The sequence below is a fragment of the Leucopleurus acutus genome (genome assembly GCF_964270905.1).
Source record: "Leucopleurus acutus genome assembly, chromosome: 15".
Classification (NCBI taxonomy): Eukaryota; Metazoa; Chordata; class Mammalia; order Artiodactyla; family Delphinidae; genus Leucopleurus; species Leucopleurus acutus.
The window spans coordinates 13,534,026-13,555,609 of record NC_139157.1 but is presented as its reverse complement, the minus strand read 5'-3'; positions in this window follow the sequence as shown (position 1 = coordinate 13,555,609).

Sequence of the window (21,584 nt, the reverse complement as noted above, 5' to 3'; positions counted from 1 at the left end):
TGTGCTCCGCAACGGGAGAGGCCATAACAGTGAGAGGCCCGCGAACTGCAAAAAAAAAAAAAAAAAAAAGTATACGATTGAAAAATTTGAAAAATGCTCTTTGAAGGCAATGAGTATGTGTAGCAAATTTATCTGGACATTAAAGATAAAAGAATGCTCTCTTTAGGAAGAAATTTTGGGAGCCACAAAGAATTTCAAAATATACGGAGGCTGCAGTTTCCTTATTTCTGCTTCTTGGTGGTTAAAATGATCCGCGAATTGGAAGGACTTCAGTGTGCATTATAGGGAAGGGAGTGTCCAGTCCGGATCATTGGAATAATTAATTTGCCATCACTACTCTGTACTGAGAATACAAATTCAGAAAGAGAGGCTGAGTCGTAATTGCTGACAAATATGCTGTGTGTATTGAGAACCAGAAAATCTGCAGCTGCCACCCAGACTTCTCCATTGTGTGAATTGACAATGAGCCACAAAAGGGACATGAGGTAAATGCTGGGTGTACGCCGCAAGCCATTTTAATGAAATATCTGGGGGACAATTTAATATGTAATATCAGAGGGCAAAAGAGACCAGCTGCCTATTTAGACGGATGACTCAAGCTAAAAACTCTAGCTCCTATTTTATAATGAAAGATTGCCAATATATAAACCTTCATTTGTGGGGAAAAAAAGTGCTGGGTTTGAAAGCGTAATGGGTGTGCATTGCAAACTTCCAAAGACGTGGAGGAACAGGTTTTCTGAATCTAGTCCAAGTCAAAACTTACTTGGAAATCTAGGACACAGAAACTTTCTTAGGTGACTTGTCTTTATTCCTGAATCTTTTTATATTACATGGAACCTCAGAAACAGAAATCTGAATTTTTCTCATGTAGGCAACCAACAATCCCTCCTGTTCTAGCCTCCGCTGAATCTCACTGCTAGCGTTTGGATCCAATTCCTGAGCTGTCTCAGGTTTTGCAGTGCAAATCAACTTACTTCTGGGTAACGTGCTATCAGCTGAGCTTTGAGCTTTCTGCAGCCTGCAAAGTTGATTTCCAAGTGCCCATCTACTTTTAAGTTTCCAGAATTGTGTCACTATCAACCCCCTCCTGTACTCTTGTGGGTAAAAACCCTTATAAACACGTGTGTGCATTCAATCCACCAACGTTAACCTTAAGTTCTGCTAACTTTTAATGGAAAGTATTCGAACAAAGGAATCTGTTTTTAATATTGAAATTCTGAGCATTTTGGCAATAATTTTGGCCAATAATAAAGGGGGGAACTTGAGGACTAAGGATCTTCTTGGAGTTCATCAAACTCCACTGCATCTATGTATAAGTAAAAAGCACCCTGTTTTTTATGAACTTCAGATTCTGTGGGATTTGAGTTTTATAAGTTGCCTCTACTTTCACGTTAAGATTTTTCAACTCCTTTGCAAATTCATTTGTCTCTGAATGTTGCCTCTGTGACTTTCTCCTTTTGAGGTTTACTACAGTACTTTTTAATACTACTGAACACTGTAATGGTTATAGTTTTAAGCAGTGATCTCTTAAAGGGAAATACATCTTTCCCAACTCCTTTCTATATCTTTGTTTACTGACATTTGTTTCATCAGTCTTGAGTTATGTCAAACTATTAATACATCTAATCCTTATTGCACATCATCTTGCACAAACACCAACCTTCTACTGGGACTCTTCTTAGTTCTATAGTAATCAGTATAACTACCCTACCTTAACCTATGCTAGCAGAAATAGAAGAACTCACAATCCCCCAAAGTATCACTGATAGAATTGAACGGTCCCTACAGCCATTGCCATTTCTAAATCAAGTGTGCTTAAAAATGGCCAAGGTAGCTGAGATTCTTTGATTTAGTTTCCCGTCTCCCCAAAAGAATTCGCACCTCCGTGCCTTTGGTGTTTCTCTCACTGGCCAGGATGCCTCCATTCCTCTCCTTGTTAGTCTCATGTTATATCTCCTTCCAGCCTTTTGTTTATGCAGAACTGTAAGTTTCCTTCCTCTCCCTCCCTCCCTCCCTCCCTCCCTTCCTTCCTTCCTTCCTCTCTTCCTTCCTTCCTTCCTTCCTTTTCTTCCTCTCTCCCTCACTTTCTCTATTTTTTTTCTTTCTATTAAAGTGATAGTGAACATATTGCACACACATTTTGTACCTTCCTTTCTCCATCAAAGCATTCGCTTAGCCCTCCACTGAGAATACTATTTTAATGACTGGTGTTTCACCATTTAAACTTTACACAATCCTTTCACTTTACACACTCCTTTTCCCCCACTTTAAATCCGTATACATTTGCTGTCTCATTGCTCCCTCCTGCCTCTCTCTGAAAATGATGCTTCTTCCCTCGTTCTCTTCAAGTAGAAACTTTTACTCTTAATTCCATAGTCTCCAAATGTCTTCATTGCATGGCCTTAATCCCTCTTTTTCTTTCTACTCTTGGATCCCTCAATCTCTGCAACACCTGACCCTTTGTCTAATAATCTTGGGTGTCTTCCCATCAATAAAAAGCAACTCAAAAACTTGCTTTGACGTTGCTGTCCCCTCAAAGTGTTGCTCTATCTTTTTCTCATCACCTCCACTTCACTGATCTCATTTTATGATCACCCCAACTACTCTAACATCTTTAAATCAAACTTTTGTCTCCACTCAATTTAAACTGCACTCAGAGGCACCCAGAAACTTCCTAGTTGGCCCAGGAGCCTACACTGACCCCCAGTGGCTTTTTAACAGCTCTCCTTTTCCTCAATAACCTTCAAAATATTGTGGTACTTTGCCCTTTGGGATCATTTTCCTAGCTCTCTGGCCACTCCCTCACTGCCTTTATTTATCTCTTCTTCTCTACTAGGGCCCATTTTTAACTTCTACTCCGTTCTGTTTATACTTGGTTTTTTTCTGTAGCAACCAAGTAACATATCATGGAAATTCTGGGACTTGAATTCTAGTCTTCCCATCTGGGAAGTGCTCTGTTTACTATTACCTCCTACTTGTTACCAATAATTGTTGGAATGACAAGTAAAATCTGTATGAGTTGACTAGTACATATCTGTAATTAAATACCTTCCAATTTCATTAAATTTAAATTTAATTAAAAGAGGAGAGAGAGAGAGGGCAAGAGAGCCAGCGAGAGTGCCTTAAGGCTGGCAAATATAACTAAAAAAAGAAAAATTCTGAGACTCAAAGAGATTATTCAATGCAAAATTTTAAATGTGTGGGGGAAATAAGGACATTAATAAGAACTACCAAAAAGTCCGTTAGCAAATAACTTCCAAGATATGCTTGTTTTTGTAGTATACAAATGAAATAATTAGTGGTTCCCTTAATAATTTATAGATTTGCAAAAGTCTACCCTAAGGAAAAGTGGGAGAGAAAATTAATTTAAAATAAAATAAGTAGTTTGGAGTTAAGTATAAATTGTGAAATAAACTAGATCTCTCTTAGGCTTGCTCCAGCAGGCAAAACAGGCTTTAATTCAATACCTAGTTGAATCTGTATTACGAAGTAGGTAGAGTGCATGGCAACTAGGTCATAGGGAAAATCTGCCTCACCATCCCCTGAGGCAGAGTTTGTTGTTCTCACATGACATTGTTACCCTTTGGAGCAAAGGTTAGCATCATGGTTATACCAAAATTATATGGCATCCTATAAAGGGATCCTTTAGCCACATCTGTCATGAAAACAATTCACTCTATTTTTTCTGCCTCTCCTCATTTGAAGCCCTGTACCTAAACAAGTATCTCAGATCCTAGAGGGGACCTCTCACATTCATTAATTAATTGACTCATTCAACAAACACTTGCAATGCTTCATACGTACCAGATGCTAGACTGTGCTATAATAGAAAGATGAAGAGCTGGCTAATATATGGAAGTCTAAACAAGTGATTCAAACATTTTAGATGACCTAACTCTCTTTTGCCATTCTCCTGCCACCAGACCCGCTGTGCTCGGCCTGCCTAGGCAATACGGATCCCAAACTTCTAATATCTTTCTGCAAAACAGACCTTTCAGTATCTTACAGCCCTTACATAATGTGTGTAAGTATTGGAGCCAAACTGAATACGTACCCATTTGCTGATATTCCCTGGAGTATGTTACTTCCTCAAAGCAATGAAAATCTAGGAGAATAATAACATGAATAATAACTTCACGACCAGAGATTCTCTAACAGGCAAGAACAGCCCAGTATGCGGCAGAGGTCATCAAGCATGGCTTTTTTCCTCCCATTTTCTCCTCTGTCTTCAATCCTAGTTCCTGGCACTTGTTTTTTCCTTCTCCTTATGTAGATTCCTAATGTCGTCATGTGTTTTATTACTAACCACAGTATGTCCACTCAAGTATGCCAACTTCCTGGGCAAGACACAAATTTGAAACTTTTTCTCATCCTTCTGCTTTTAACACTCTATGATGACACCATAGGGTATACTCTGCCAATATTTAGTTCTGTCTCTACCTTAAGTTTATTTAATTTAAATACCGAATTTTTTTCTGACAAATATAAGTATTTCAAGTTCATTAGAAAAAAATTTGAAAATTAACAAAATTAGGGAAAAAAATGACCATTCTACTTAATTTTCCTACATATTCATAAATACTATTAACAATTTGATATACCTGCTTGTAAACCTTCAAAAGTTTATATGTTGTTTGGTGTATCATTTCTTTACTTAATATAATAAGTATGTTTTCCTATATCATTAAGTAATCTTTTAAATGAAATTTTAATAGGATAAAATTCTATGTGATAGGTACTGCATAATTAGCTAATTCCATTCCCTAATTAATGTTTAATAAATTTTCTATTACAAATAATTCTGTGATGAGCATCCTTTAGATATATTTTTGCATAAACATAGCCCCATCAACCTTGGTTGCCCACCTGCTAATATTTTCTTCTTCTTTAATAAAAGATTCCTTCGCAGCAACAGGCACATTGAAAATACCCCCCACCTCAGGTTGTGTAGCAGTTTGGGATGGTCATTGGACCCACTGCTGGGCAACTGGATATTAGCAGACTTGTGCTAGGTAGGATGGCCAGATAAAAGCAACCCAAATCAGGATGTCACATGCCTTTTATCCCTCACCTTTCTCCTTTCTTTCTGCCTGGAATACTGCTGTGATGCCTAGAGATGCATCAGCTCCTTACAAACCTGATGGAGGAGGCCAAACCGTAATAAAAGTGAAGCCCAATCCTTGATGGATGTCTTTGAACTAGCTCTTCACAGGGTATTCCCATACACCTCTTACCTGAGAAACATCAACCTTTTCTAATTTAATTTTGCTAAAAATTTCCCCACATAACTGTTTTTATTATTCTCCTTGAATGAGAGCTCAATAGAATACAAATATTTTTATAGAGTTTACTATTTAAAAATGTGTTCACTTACTACTCAATTATAAGACAAAGAACTCAAATAAAATATGCTCAAGGGCTTCCCTGGTGGCGCAGTGGTTGAGAGTCCGCCTGCCGATGCAGGGGACACGGGTCGTGCCCCGGTCCGGGAGGATCCCACATGCCGCGGAGCGGCTGGGCCCGTGAGCCATGGCCGCTGAGCCTGCGCGTCCGGAGCCTGTGCTCCGCAACGGGAGAGGCCGCAACAGTGAGAGGCCCGCGTACTGCAAAAAAAAAAAAAAAAAAAAAAAAAAGGTCAAAAGATTTGAATAGACAAAAGAAAGAAAGAAGAAAAGAAAAATGAGATATACGAATGGCTAGTAACCACATAAGAAGATGGAAGATATTCAATCTCATTAGGAAAATAGAAAATAAAATCACAATGAAATATATAAAAATCACTAATAAATTCTCATCTATTAGCATGGCTATAATTAAAAAGACAAACAATAACATGTGTTGGCAAAGATGTGGAGAACTAGAACCCTCTCGCGTTATCGATAGGAACCGAAACGGCAGAGCCACTCTGTGAAACACTTCGGCAGCTTCTTAGAAAGTTAACATAAATTACTCTCTGACCCAGCAATTCCAATCCTAAGAATCTCTCCAAGAGAAATGAAAACATACATTCACAAAAAGACATGTGCATGCACTAATGTTCATAAAAGCATTATTCATAACATCCCCAAAGTGGAAATTATCCAAATGTCCATCAGCTGGTGCATGAATAAACAAAATATATGCATCCATGAAATGAAGCAATGCAGCGACAAAAAGAAGAGAGGCACTGATACATGTCACAATACGGTGAACCCCTCGAACTGTATGCTAAGTGAAAGAAGCCAGATGCAATAGTTTATAAACTGTATAAGTATATTTACAGGAAATGTCTAGAAAAGGCAAATTTATAGAGACAAGATAAATTGGTGGTTGCCAAGAGCTGGTGGTAGGAGCTGGGATTAACTGCAAAAGGGCACGAGTGGACTTTCGGGGGTGGTGGAAATGTTTTAAAACTAGATTGTGGCGATGATCATACAACTATAAATGTACTACAATCATTAATCTATACAGTACACTTACATTAGGTGACTTTTAAGGCATATAAATTATACCTCAATAAATCTGTTTTTTAAAACATATCCCAATATTTTCACTAAAAGTTTATTACTTCAGTTAAATTTATTTGGTGTTATTGTTAAAACAATAAAGCCTAATGGACTAGATAAAATAGGCTTAAGAGACTTTGAAAATTTGTCTTAAGCATAAAAAAACTATATGTGCAAAAGAAAAATCTCATATTGCAAAAGTGAATGATGCAGAATAGAATGAAAGAAAGAGCCCCCAAAATGTATATGGGACAAAACGTAAAGGAAGACTTCAGTTTAGGTGACTACCTTCCGGAAATCTGTAAAGGTATTTTGAAACCTTCCCAAATGGACAGATGGTCTAAAACCTAGGTCCAAAAACAGAGCCATTTATTTAATTCTTTATTTAATTATTTAATCATTTTTCTTTATTTCCATATTTAATTATTTAGCTATGCATCAGGCAGTGTTCAGCAATTTCCAACATTTGTACCCTATTAATTCACTGTTATATGAGACATTAAAAATCTCCACTGTGCAAATGAGAAAGCCGAGTCTCAGAGAGGCTCAGTCCTCTCCCCAGAAGCTAGTAACCGCAAAGCAGAGCCTCATGGCAAATCCAGCATAATTCAAGAGCCAAAACCCAAACTGTTGACCTTTACAGTGTACTATTTCATTCAATCACCATGACAATCCTGGAATTCCAGTGCCCAGAAAAGCAAAAAGCCCTTAGGAAGTAACCAATATATATTTGTCAAATGGATTTGTCTTCATACATATGAAGGTAATTATACTGTCTTCTTACAATCTTGTAGGAATAGGCTAAAACCATTAACCGTAATTTTTGTTTTAAAGATACATGGTTCTTCCATTCTCAGTTATTAACACAAATGGGAGTATTTTATAGTGTGGGTCCTCCAGAAGCCATTCTGTTTTGTTGTTTTTAGCTAAAGCAGCATTCCAAAATTTAGGTCCTGACTAACTGGTATTCATTTATTTAAATTTATTTATTTTGGGCTGCATTGGGTCTTCGTGGTGGTGCGCGGGCTTCTCCTTGCAGTGGCTTCTCTTGTTGCGCAGCACAGGCTCTAGGCACGTGGGCTTCAGTAGTTGTGGCACGTGGGCTCAGTAGCTCCGCAGTATGTGGGATCTTCCCTGACCAAGGCTCAAACCCTCGTCCCCTGCACTGGCAGGCAGATTCTTAACTACCGCGCCACCAGGGAAGTCCCCTGTCACTGGTTTCTTATTACCAAGGAATTGATCTCTGGTTGTCAACTTTATTTTTCATGGCATAGAGAATTTCCCTAGAGGATGTGTCTTAATATCTTGTCAACTCCAACTGGGTTACTTCTGAACATGGCTGGTTATAACTCAAAATGAAGCTAGACTTTGGAGTACAGAACCAACATATGTGTAACCACAAGTCAAAATGTCAGGTGACAAGGAACTCACATAGCATATGCTGTGCGTCTGACCCGGTTTATTGTTGTTTTTTGTTTGAGTTTTTCTGTTTTTGTTAGGGGATAAGAGGAAGCTTTGATTAAAGCTCTTAAATTGTGAGCTAGCTCTGGATGACAAAAAAATACGGCAAAACAGGAGTAAATGTTCAGAAATGAGCTGGAAATACCTGCTTGGGGTATGTTGTAGGGGATGTTGAATGGCATGGTAGAGAATTCTGACTTATTTCTACATGTGTGATAAAGATATAAGTCAGAAGTTATTGTGTAAAACGTAGTAGTAATTATTGTTTATTTTTACATAGAGAAGTATTTTACTCCAGAGGACATGGAATCAAATTATTTGGAAACATGAAATCTCAGAATTAATATTGAAGACATAACAATAAACACAGAGTTTTGATTTTCGAAAGATTTATCTATTACAAAATTAATTCGCCAACTTATTTCTACATACATATTCCACAGCCACACTGTTTTCCTCTATCCAGAGTTCGTGGATAAAGTTTGGGTACCTAGAACACGCATAGCTTCAGTTCTCATATGCAATGGAACATCTCAGAATTTCATTTTTATTGGACTTCTTATGCAGAATTCACATGGAGTTGCATAAAAAATTCTGCCTCTGTGCATTTTCAATGTATGATTCTTGTCAGGTGAATGTTTTTATTCTCCAGGTTTAGGTATGAATTCATTTTTCCAGAGTTCATTTATCTTGATTTCTCTATCTAGTCTCATCTAAGTAGAGTTCTCTGCGTTGCCCTAACACTTGTAGGATATCATTCTCCAAGTGTGTGAAGTGGGAGTCATTCTACCGCTAAGCTTTCTTCGGCTTTCTGGTAAATTCCCAGGCACACTCAGCACACCAATTAATTGTTCTGTGTTCCAATATCTTCTGTAATTTATGAAGACTGAACCAACTTTAGCATACTATTAAAATAATGACCATTACAAAATCATGATTGTAGTTATGATTTCTAATATCTATGACTATTATAGTCACATTGGCCTTTACCAGAACCCTCTGGCTCATTGCTAAGAGTTTCTTCTATCTTCCAAGAGCTTATTAATACATTACTATATTAACAAACTGAAAACAACTTATTAAGCACTTACTTTCTGCCAAGCCTTTGGCTAGAGCAAAGAGAATTCGAAAACAAATAAGATACAAACATTCACCTCAGAAAGGATAAAATATAGTAAGACAAAAGGTCTTTTCTTAAATAATTATGTTAGCTAAACAGAAATCACCACTTGATTTTTTTTCTTCTTTGCTATAGACTTAGGAAATTATTTGTCGTTTATTTTCCATGGAGGAATACTATAAGAAAACAGAGGCCATTGTCTGAATTCATGAGTCTTGTTGATCTAAGTAATATATATATAAAAGAGTGAATTACAACTAGAATTTAGAATTTTAGAATTTCAAAATGACTTTTACATGAATTATCTCATTTGTTCTTTACAAACCCTATAAGTTAAAAAAAAAGCAAACCCACAGGTCTTTTCCTACCTACTTTACTAGTGAGACAAAAGTACTCACAGGGACCAATGTTACTTGTTTGAAGATATGCAAGTATAAGCCCCCAAGTCCTTTTATTTCTGATTGAGGTTTTTGTTCCAAGAGATTATATAGGAGTTGGTGGTTATACATGACAGACCTTTAATAATTATATGTTGAATGAATAATATACTTTTGATACTTAATGCCTCATGTGATCCAAATCCAGTATGCTAACGTGAGACCTGCCTAGTTGAAAGGTTTTTCATCCACGACTCATAAAAGTAAGTCAAATCAGGTGCAATAGTGTCAGGGTTTCAGTGGAAAAATCTTTAAATTGTACTGTAAATCCAGATTAAATTAATGTCTCATTAGAAAATCATATTAGATTCATCTCACAATAACAAAAATACATAAATATTTATGGAAAGTGCTCATAAAAGATATCATACAACAGAATCTTGCCATACCATTGTTTCTTCTTTTTCCTTTGTAATTTATAATGAGAGGAACTTTTGTATCATAATGCTAGGTTTTAGAAAATTGGAAATATATTTCCAGTATTTATACACTGTCCACAATGTATAAAATATCATCTGGCTCTATAGTCAATCTCCTAGGATTTTTATTTAGCATAGCTTCTGCATCTGTTAATTCCCAGTCGGTGACTCAGAATTCTTTCTCCTTCTACCAAATATCAATTACCAAGTCCTGTTTATTTCCCAGTCCTGTCAGCTCTTCTCCTATTAAACTGAAGAATCTGAGAAGCTGCGGAAGGAATTACAATTAATGTCTTAGAGGAACTGTGTTAAGATTAATGAAATTATAGACTATGAAGTACTTTGAACTTTCACAGGAAAGGCGCTATAATAAATTTAGTGTTATTCATCCCACTAAAGTGGCATCATTTTACACTTTGTCAGAAATTAGAATGTGATATAAAATCTTCCCATGAAATCCAGCCAATTTCCCCTAAAAGTATGAGTATCATGTTCATTTCTTATGACTGGGATATATCCATATACTGAGTTTTAACAACTCAGAATCTTCACTTGGTCACAAAATGTAATAGCCTGTGTCATAATAGGGACTTTATAAGTGTATGTGATGGATGGAGTATTATGTATTTAAAAACATTGTGCCCACGGCTAAGGTTGGTTATTGGGCAATGACCCATGATGCTCATCTTACAACCAGGGGAAGTGTAAAGAACTGCAGTATGTAGATAAAGATATAGAAGGTGACCACTTCTTCTATCAGTCAACCCTGGCCATTTAAGGGACACTCCTTGAGTATTGGAGAGTTCTAAATCTTCTTTTTTGGCACAGAAACGTTTGTAGAGAATTTTCAAAAGTCTAATGATTCAAAAGTCTAATGATTCTTCTCTCTCTCAAAACACCCAAGACCCTCAGTTTATCATTGTTTCTAGGCCTTGTAATCCCTAAAATGACCATCCACTTATAAAGTAGTAGTTTTCTCCATTTATTTAGAAAGAAAAATTCTCTGGGATAATTTACCAAAAGCTTCACATCCTCAAAAGGGCAACCTATTAATGACATATTTGGCAAAAAACAATTAATGCAAGGAAGGGGCATAATTTCAAATAAGCACATTACATAGATAATATAATAGTTTAAATGATGAGTCTCAAAAGATCACTTGAGTACACCAAAGCAGGACCAGTGAGACAGTCCCAAACCATATTAACTCTTCTGAGAACTGCTTTCTCTGTATCTCTGTCTAGAGATTGTCCTGCTCCAAACACCAACGCAAGGTAAAGAGTATCTTTAAAACAGGTTGATGTGATGAGATGCATGCATTTACATTACTGCATTTGGTTGCCCCCAAAGTCTGCAACAAACCTAGGAGTTTTTACCATCACATCCTTTTTTTTCTCAACGTGAATTTCACATGAAACTTCCATCCAAACACACTGGACATAGTTTAATTCATTTTCTCTTAAAATTCTTATTTCACCTTCAATTTTATTATTACCATCTCTTTCCCACTAGCATTTTTTTTCCACTGCTCAGACTCCACTCTACATTCAAATGTTTAAATTCCATTTATTACATTAGTCTCAAAGAGGATTTTTCTGCTTGCTAGCATGTTATAGTGGGTACTTTAGGCATTCCTTCTTCTATAGAGCCATAGTGCTTTGAACCTACCTTTTTTTAGCTCTTAGGTTTCCATACTTTGATTATTTATTTACATATGTTTTCTTATTAGACTATGAGTTCCTTGGGTTCAGGAACGGGGTCTTAAATGTACCATGCAGCTGTGAATCAACATTTCTTTCTATATTTAAAAGTTCTTTGAGACAAAATGTACTCACGGTGCTAATCGGACAGTTTCTACCATAAGACTACTGCAGGGAAGAAAAGTATACCCAATTTGTATTCAATTTATCATTGATATTATTAGAAAGCTCCTGTATTATGAAACAACTGTTTGGTGGCTTAATTATAGATATTTCACTTTCTATAATATAACTTTTCTAGGCTTTCCTCAAGATTTTCTAACAAAATTTCCATATCTGAAATAATGTCTTCCTTTATATATCTCCATTTAAATTTTTTTCTTTGTACATTAATACAAAACACTTAATAGCCGGCCACAGTTACAAACTCAGAGTCTGTTAGAATTTTAATAATATTTTCGTTGTGATGGTCAGACTATTCTGCTTTTAGGTGACTAATTTCGTTTATTCTTTTCTGACTTTTCACTGTTGCAAGGAAAGTTCTTATCAAATTCATTATGTATCTGCTGAAAATGCCTCTAATATTACCCAGTTTGTTACTTAAAATTTTTTTTTGCAACAAATAGCTTTACATTTTCCTCTGCTACAGCTGACTGATTGTCGTTCGTGTGAAATTTGTGACGTATCTTCTTCCAGTTTGTTTCCTTCTCTGTCCCTGTCTCTCTCTCTAGCTGTTCCAGACATAGGGCTAGCTTCTGCAACTCTTGATTTTACACCAGTAGCATGTCTTTATTTTAAATTTAAAAAATATGTCTATACTTATTTTCTAACTAGAAAAATAATTTAATTATATTATAACTAAAATGTTAATAAGTATTTCCATTATATTACCAATTAAATAGATATCACTGTAACTTGTGCTGTCTGAATGAAAACCTCAAATAAAACATCACTGGAATGGAGTCAGTCTATTGTTCCTGACTGGATGGATGATGTGTTTATTTGTAATACTAGGAGAAATGCTTACCTCCTTCCTACACACACTTCCATGCAATAATATCTATGTGATGCACAAGGAAAGTAAAATGTAATCCTAGCAAAACAACACAGTTGTATTTAATAGAAAAACCCTTTACTCTCCTTCAGATTTTAAACTTAAAAGCAAATCAATTAAAATTAAATAAAATTTAAAACTCAGTTCCTCTGTCACACTGGCCACATTTACAAGTGTTCAATAGCGTCAGGTGGCAAGTGGCTCCCCAACTGAACAGTGCAGATCTAGATGGTACATTTCCCAAGATTGTGGATCAATTTAATATTTCTATTGCCCACAGTTCCCAGTGTATAAACAATTATGGATTAAACTTGATATCCTAATATCATATATGATATTGCCATATATGACATTGCCATATATGATTGCCTAATTCTATATGTGATTAAGGATGAGGTAAACGCATGTTTACAAATGCTACAAGTCCATAAAGAAAACTTCACAAAAGAATTGAGACTTTACCTGGCATTAAATATTTAAAGGTAGAAGTGAACAGAGAAAAGGCATTCTAAGCAGCTGAGCAACAAGCCAAAACAAAGCACAGATGGGAGATGGTGCAGTGAAGGAATGAATGTAAGAAAAATCCAGAGAGTTAGACTGAAGTCAGAAGCAGAAAGTCTTCAGGACCCAGAGTGGACTTTACCCAAGAAGTAATGTGGAATATGTATAACTGATTCACTTTGTTATAAAGCAGAAACTAACACACCATTGTAAAGCAATTATACCCCAATAAAGATGTTAAAAAAAAGAAGAAGAAGTAATGTGGAGCCTCTGAAAACTGTAAACAGTAAAGTTATTATGTATTTTAAGAAGATTCATCTGGCAATGTAGTGGACAGTGTTTGGATGAAGACAAATTAGAAGCGTATCCCTGTAATTAAATTCTGGTGAAAAGGATCTGAATTATGGCAGTTGGTAAAATCTACATGGAGCAGAATTTGGCAATAACTTATTCTTTTATTCTTCATACATTCTTGAATAGATCGTGCAATTAAAGGAATTGGTAAGTATATGAACTAAGCAAAAATGATTGAGATAGGAGAACCAGTATCTAAATATATGCATCCTAGAAAAGTAAACATTACCATTAACTGCTAAAGAAGAATATGTAATTCTGCCAACCATTCAGTGTACAACACTTTTTATTCTTAATAATACCACATGAGACTAAACAAATAAAATATGACAACTGATTTTCCTAATTAATGTACCTGACTTAAAAATTTTTAACTATACTCTCCTCTCTTCTATAATGATTTCCATAAATATCTAAAGATTCAAATGAAAAGATTGCATTCAATTAAAAAGTGAATTCAATTTAAAATATTGAAAAAATTCAGACATGTAAGTTATTTTACATCTAGTGAAATAAAATATTATATAGTATTATAAATGGAGAAACATAAAGCAATATACATATGTGTAAAAAATAGTACATAATACATGTGTAAAAATTCTCTATGTATGGACTAATAGATAGGAAGCCACACCCAAATGCCAACACCCTTTGTGTTTAAATATGTTGGAACCAGAAGGATTTTTTTTTTCATCTTTTTCTTTTTTTCCAAAATGTCTATAATGACAGTGTTTATATTTTGTAACCAAATGTAAATACATGCATTTAAAAAGAAAGTTCTAAATAATTTTTCTAAGTTCACATTGCTCCTGATTCATGTGGGATCAGTTTAAATCAACTTGTCTACTAAATGCCTATTGTCTCACAGATCTAAGTGCTTAACATGCAATTCAAAAATTGAAGAACAAGGTTCTAATATATCAACTGAGGATTTAAATGGCATTTATTTGTATTTAGATAATTAATTGGCAAATGAGAGGAGCACAGAAAAGAATGCACTGAATTACTTAGATGAAGCAATAACATACATAAAAATTGTCAAAAGAATAACACAGGAAACTGGTTTCATTAAACCCATGCTTCATACGTTGAATGAAACACCACTTGTTCTGATGGTAATGAATGCTGTATTTACATCTCAATAGTTTGAAGTACAAATATCCAATGCATTGTACAGTTTTTAAGGACTCATTCATATTCTTTAAAGTACTTCCTTCGTAAGAGGTAAATTATGTAATAGTAGAACACATTTGTGTTTGCTACAAAAACTCAATGCAACAATTTAATAATCTTCAAAAGATATTTATCTACTGGAGTGAATTAACTAAGCACTCAATGGAAATTGCTTTAGTTCTCCACAGTGATTTACCATGTGGTGTGTTCTCTGTGCAGATTTCACAAATGCTTCTGGGAGATGCAGATTGCACTCTTGATGTACTGAATGAGGACTCTGTTGTACTGATGGAAATTTACAGATGAAGACTCCATAAAAGTAATAAGCAAGGGAAAATAAAATACTGAAATGCCTTGATTATATGCCTCTTTTAGTCACAGTTGTATATTTTCCTTGGGGAATAACTCTTGAAAGAATGTGAGGGCCAAATTGAAATTTAAAAGTATATGACTAAAAAACACACAAGCAAAGTCAAAAGACAGATGACAGACTTCAAGAATTAATTAGTCCCGGGTTTCGGCATCAAAAAAAAAAAGAATTAATTAGTGATGTACGTTATAATAAAGGTCTATATCCCTAATACATAAATAACCCTTAAAATATGAGAAAAAGCATAAAAACAATGCAATGTTAATCGAAATCTTAGCAGGAATTTTTAATGGAAAATATCAATATGATTTTATGTATATATATTTCTTCCCTGTGAAAGTCCAGGAAATAGCCAAACTGTCTTGAAAAAAAATAAAGTTGGAAAACTTGCACTGTCATAAATCAACATTTATAATAAATTAACAATATTAAAACAGGGTAGTATTGGTGAAAAGCTATAGACTAATGGAACAAAATAGTCTAGAAAGAGACCCACACATATACGAACACTTGATTTTTGTCAAAAGTGGAGTTACAGAGCAATAGGGAAAGGATGGTGTTTTTCAATATATAGTGCTGTTTTAAATGTAAATTGAATAGGAAAGAACCTTGACCTCTAGATCATAATTTACATAAAAATCAATTCTATATGTAAAAGAGAAAATAATAAATCTTCTGAAAAATATTATAAAAGAATATATATATGTATGATCCTGGGGTTAGCAGACATTTCTTAATTAAAACACAAAAACCATAAAATAATAGATGGATAAATTAAGTATTTAATTTAAAATTAAGTAATTCTGTTCACCAAGTGATAATGTTAAGGAAGTGAAAGTTAATCTGTAGTCTGGGAATAGATATCTGCAATTCATATATTAACAAAGGACTGACATATATATATAAGGACACTTACAAGTCAATAAGAAGGAAGTATAAAATTCTACAGGACAATAGAATAGCTGGATGGACAAAAAAAAAGGGAAATGTGCTCACACTTATTTGTCAGGAGGTAAATGAAAATTAAAATCAATTTAACTAGAGTGGCTAAAACTATCAATAAAATGACTGATAATAACAATTGTAAAATGCTGGAACCCTCATACCTGGCTGGTGGGAGTATAAATTTGTACAACCACTTTAAAAAAGTGCTTACTCCTATCTACCAAATCTGAATATATGCAGGAGTATATATCCTATGACCCAGCAAATCTACAGTCCACTCCTAGATAAATAACTGGTAGAAATGCATATACACATTAAAAGATATGGACAAGAATGTTTGCACAGCCCTAAACTGAAAAAAAAGACCAAATATCTATTAACAGTAGAATGGTTAAATAAGTTGTGGTATGTTCATTCAATAGAAAACTATACAACAATGACAATGGAAAGAACTGTTGGTACTGAGACAACATAATGAATCTTACAATCCTAATATTGTTCAAAAGAAGCCAGGTACAAAAACAACACATACTGCATGGTTCCATTTATTAAAGCCCAAAATAAGCAAAAGTAACTATGGGTATTAGAGGTCATGAGAGTCATCACTCCTGGGTTGGTAAGAAGCTGTAATTTGTATACGACAGAGAGGCTTTTGAAATGCTGGTCATGTTAATTCCTGATCTAGGTGTTCATCATGTGAGCTTATTCACTTTATAGTAAAGTCGTAAATCTATTATAACTTGTACATTTTTCTGATTATGTCTCATGTCAATAAAATTTACTTTTAAAAGCAATTATTGTTCATTATTAACCACCTTCTTCAGTGTCCACATCCACACACTTTCTGTTTTTCATATATCTAACTCCCAAAATGGCGCATCTAATCTCATTCAAATACCTACGCCCAACTGAAAATGCATCGTCCTCTTCTCAAAGAAAGACACCAAAATCATGTCCAGTTTCTGCATTGGGCTCTGAGTTTAAGATCTCTGTGGGCTGTGAATTCCTCTTGGTGGGTTTCAAATGTGGCTCCTCATGGTCCAGAAAATGATAAATGGTCCAGCGAAATGATGCACGTGATCATCCCAACAAGCTCGCAACACACAGGAAAGGAGAAACAATATCATTATCCCCAAAAGACCTTCCATTTGAAAAACAGAGAAGGAGAAGGACCATGGAGAGGTGAAATGACTTCCTGCTCTGTATTAGAATGAAGTCCTCAGGGGACAGCCTGATTTTGAGGACCTTCCTGCCACACCTCAAGGAAGTAGGAGGAAGCCTCCCCTTCTGGAAATACATTGCTTTGGCACCTCTCTTCCTGTTGGCGTATTTTGAAGGGATGATGATTTCCTTTGCTTAGGAGCATTCATGGTTCTCTTTTCAGACGCTGGCACTTTCTGGCAATAAACTCCCTTAAAATTCTAATTCACTGCTAAACCCTTATCCATCCCACAAATATTTACTATAAGTACTGTTTTCCACGCCTGATTCTAGACGCTTGGGGTACATCAGGGTGCACAACAAACACAAATCCTTAGCCTCAAGAAAGTTGTGTTCTAGTGGGAATAGGCTGACAACAAAGAACACAATAATTAGTCAATATGTACTTCAGAAGGTATTTATTGCTGATAATAAAGAAGTTGAGCATGGTCTGCTAGGGAAAGGAGGACCAGGACCAGAGCACAGAGAAATAGTGGGAGGAGGGATGGCAACATTTTAATATTCATATGGTCAGGGGAGGCCAATCTGCAAAAGTATGATTTGAGCAAAGACTTGAGGGAGTGAGTCAAACAGATACCTAAGGCAAGAGAATTCAAAGAAAATTCCCTCAGGGGTAGCTTCCTGACAAGTCTAAGGAATATAAACTGAAAGGTTTTTTTTTGTTTTTGTTTCTAATTCTCACTCAATGGACTATTAAAATTATTCCTTCTTTTCTGAATTTCAGACTTTACTTTGCAATTGTTTAGTATATGTCTTATTTTATGTTTCACATCCAACCCAGGTTTACTTCTGAAAACATCTGGTCTTCTATTAGAATTGGAAAAGGATCTTTTTTTTTTTTGGACCATGTATTCTATTACATATAGCACAGTAGTTAACAAAATAGATTTTGGTGTCAAAAAGACTTGGCTTTGAATCTTAGCTCTCCCGTGTGCTAACTGGGTATCTTCTAGCAATTTACTTAATCCCTTTTAACCTTAGTTTTTCTATAGAATAGGAATTATAATAGGATCTTACTTATAATCACGTTGTATTAAATGAAATAATCATGTAAAGATTTTAGCACATTATTTGTCCCATAGGAAAGATTCAAAAAGGTTAACTATTAAGTATTACTATTATTAATCAAAAGAATTGCTTTTGGGAAGATGAAAATAATTGTAAAAAGGCCATAAATATTTTAAACATAGACTTCTTTATAATTCATAACTTCTGATGAGTTATTAAATTCCACAAGTAATTTTAGCATCATTTATTTATAGTTTTAGATGTAAGAAAGAGAACTCCAGAGACATACTGGGCCATTCAGGAAACCAATTGTTGAGTAAAAAATATATATAAATACACTCGATATGAAGTACCATTAAAATGGACCTCTGTGTTTTAACTATACCAATAGTCAATAAATCTACCAAAAGTTTATAAGTAACATATGCCAGGCAATGAGCTTTATTTCACAAAAGATCTGGATTAAGGATCCAACTTCTGTTCAATAACGAGAGCACTGTTGCACATTCTGCTGACAATGAAATATTATGCAATTAGCATAAAGGCTATTTGAGTGGAGGGAATGGTGAGCTGCATAATGAGAAGTTAATTACAGGGAGAGATCCTGGCTGCAGATATTTGTAGAATATTTCTTTTCTGACAAAATGCAGAATATTTCTGTGACATTTATGGGAATCAGCTGATTTCTAGGATGAACTGGGGCAGCAAAAGATTGTTATCCTAAATCAAGAGGAAGTACTCCCTCTCCCCATTATTTCATACTTAAATTTCATGTTCCTTCTTAATCAACCAAAATATAAACGATTTTGCCACCTGTGTGTCCAAGTAGAGCTGAGAAGGATTGATATGAAGTTATTTTCCACCTGAAAGAGTAGGTAATTTGTGGACTCTTGATGAACTGTTTTCTGACTCTTAAAGTTTGTAATAAACAATTTCTTGCCCGTGAGATGAAAAGGTAGAAGCAGAAACTGAGTAACACAGCTTGTATTTTCTCCCCTGTATTCAATGACTCAATCTCTGCTCAGTGAGTAAAATATCTCAAAAGGTATGACTACAGCCATACTTCCTCCCCCGTCCTGACTCTACCCTGTCCAGCTTCCAAGAAGGTCACACAGTCTAACCAGGAATGTTAGACTAGAATAGACAGATCTTGAATACCAAAAAGAATAGGGAGCCCTCTGAAATGTTTATGTTACTTTTAGTAAGTCTAGATCCCAGTCAAGTAGTTTTAGAAGCTGATTGTGATGTGTAGGATTATAGCTGATTATTATACATTCCAAGCCAAAACTTAAGTGCCAAAGTCTAACACATAGTTTGGCAACAGACAGAAGACATGAAGTTCAGCCTGCCCCAGAATAACTCATGAAAAATATAAGTCTAAAATGTATTGTAATAACCATAATATACATTCACTTTTATGCAGTACTTTACAGTATGCAAACTGCCTTCACATATATGATTACTTTCCCCACTACCTTGTGAGTTATCGCGAGAGCAAGAGATGTTAATCCATTCGTGCTGTAACCTTTAGGCCTCCCAAGTTCCACGGATGCCGGCAAGTTCCTGCAGTACCAACTGTAGACAGGAAGCCCCCTTCCTCCTAAGTGTGGGTACCAGCTCTCCAAAGCTCTCCAATTAACTTCTAAATTTAATAACCCCAGTCTTTTCTTTTTTATCGCAGCCATGGGGGTGAACCTACTTCCTGCAGTTACTACCTCTGTGAATCTCTGGTCCTACTTATTTGAATTTTCAGTTCTCTAATATCTGACTGACAATTCTTCATAGCAAATCCTGTTAAATTAACTGGTGTGGTTTTTCTTTCTTGATTGAATCCTGACTAATAGAGGAAAGAGGATTCAAAAAATGTCCAGAAGACAGGAATAGTGCATTGGCTGAGTTCATCACTTTGAAAGTTTACCTGTGCCCTTTACAGACAGATCTTTGTACACAAATGGGTTCTTAAAAATTTTTTATTCTTTAAATATACTTTTCCATTGGGGTCTTGCTGTCAAGTTGCATCAACTCCCATATCCCACTCCTCCAACTAGTGAATGCATTAGGGCTTCTAATAATGATAATTAGGAATTTTCTGACATTGGCTGATTTTCTTATAAATAGATGTCTTTTTTTTTTTTGCTGTACGCTGGCCTCTCACTGTTGTGGCCTCTCCCGTTGCGGAGCAGAAGCTCTGGACGCGCAGGCTCAGCAGCCATGGCTCACGGGCCCAGCCGCTCCGCGGCATGCGAGATCCTCCCGGACTGGGGCACGAACCCGTGTCCCTTGCATCGGCAGGCGGACTCTCAACCACTGCGCCACCAGGGAAGCCCTAAATAGATGCCTTTGGCTTCAATTTTTACTCCCTCGTTTTGTGAGTTGACACTGCAGAACTGATAGAAGAAAGAGAAATAAGTGAAAGAACTAAGACAAACATTTCCTTTAACGTATTTCCTTGATGAAAAGGAAAAGAAATACTTAAAACTGAGAGCCCAAGCCTGGTCATCAATGGCTCTGTGGGAGAAATGGTCAGGTGGGTTGGTTTTCCACTTTTTAGGGTTTTATTAAGCACTGAAAAACTTAGGTCTCTCTGTGTTGAAATGGAACAATCACATCCAATGTTGAGGCAGCTCTTTAAATAAAGTGTTTCAAACATTCTGAAAAAATGTTTCTAAGGAGTCAATTTCTGAAGCTAGCTGATTTAGTTTGCTTTGACCTAAAAACAAGCAACCACTGTAGAGACTAAGATACCACAGCACACAGTTTTTAAGAACCCCATTTTGTTGCTAAGTCAAATAATTCCCAACTGTTATCCATCAACACTCTCCTAGTCAAACCCATGACCAAATAGAAAGGCCTAGCATTGTCATTTTTATAGTTCTTCTTGCAATATTCCTTCCCTTACTATTACAATCAACTACTCTTTTTAGAAAGATTTTCCTTTTTACTGACATTTTAAAATAAAGTCTTGAAATACCTTCAAATCACTACTTTCTAAAAAGAGAAAAGACCTCTGGAAAACTTCTTCAAACCTCCAGGTTTAAGTCGAGCGCCATCTTTCTCTCATTCAGTAAGTACTTATGATCACCTACTATGTGCCAGGCCCCGTGTCACTGTGCTAAACACTGGAAATAGAAAGACAACCTAGATCCAGAGCCTGCCCTCAAAGAGCTGTTTCTTAAGATGAATAAACATCTATAATACAAGATTGGATATGGTAACTAGCAAAAGAAGGAAACAGGCGGAGAGCAATGAAAGTTCAGAAAAGGGCAAGATTAATCTCAATTGCAGAGGGTCGGAAATGGAAGAGATGAAATTTGGATTTGATTCAATGCTGAAGAA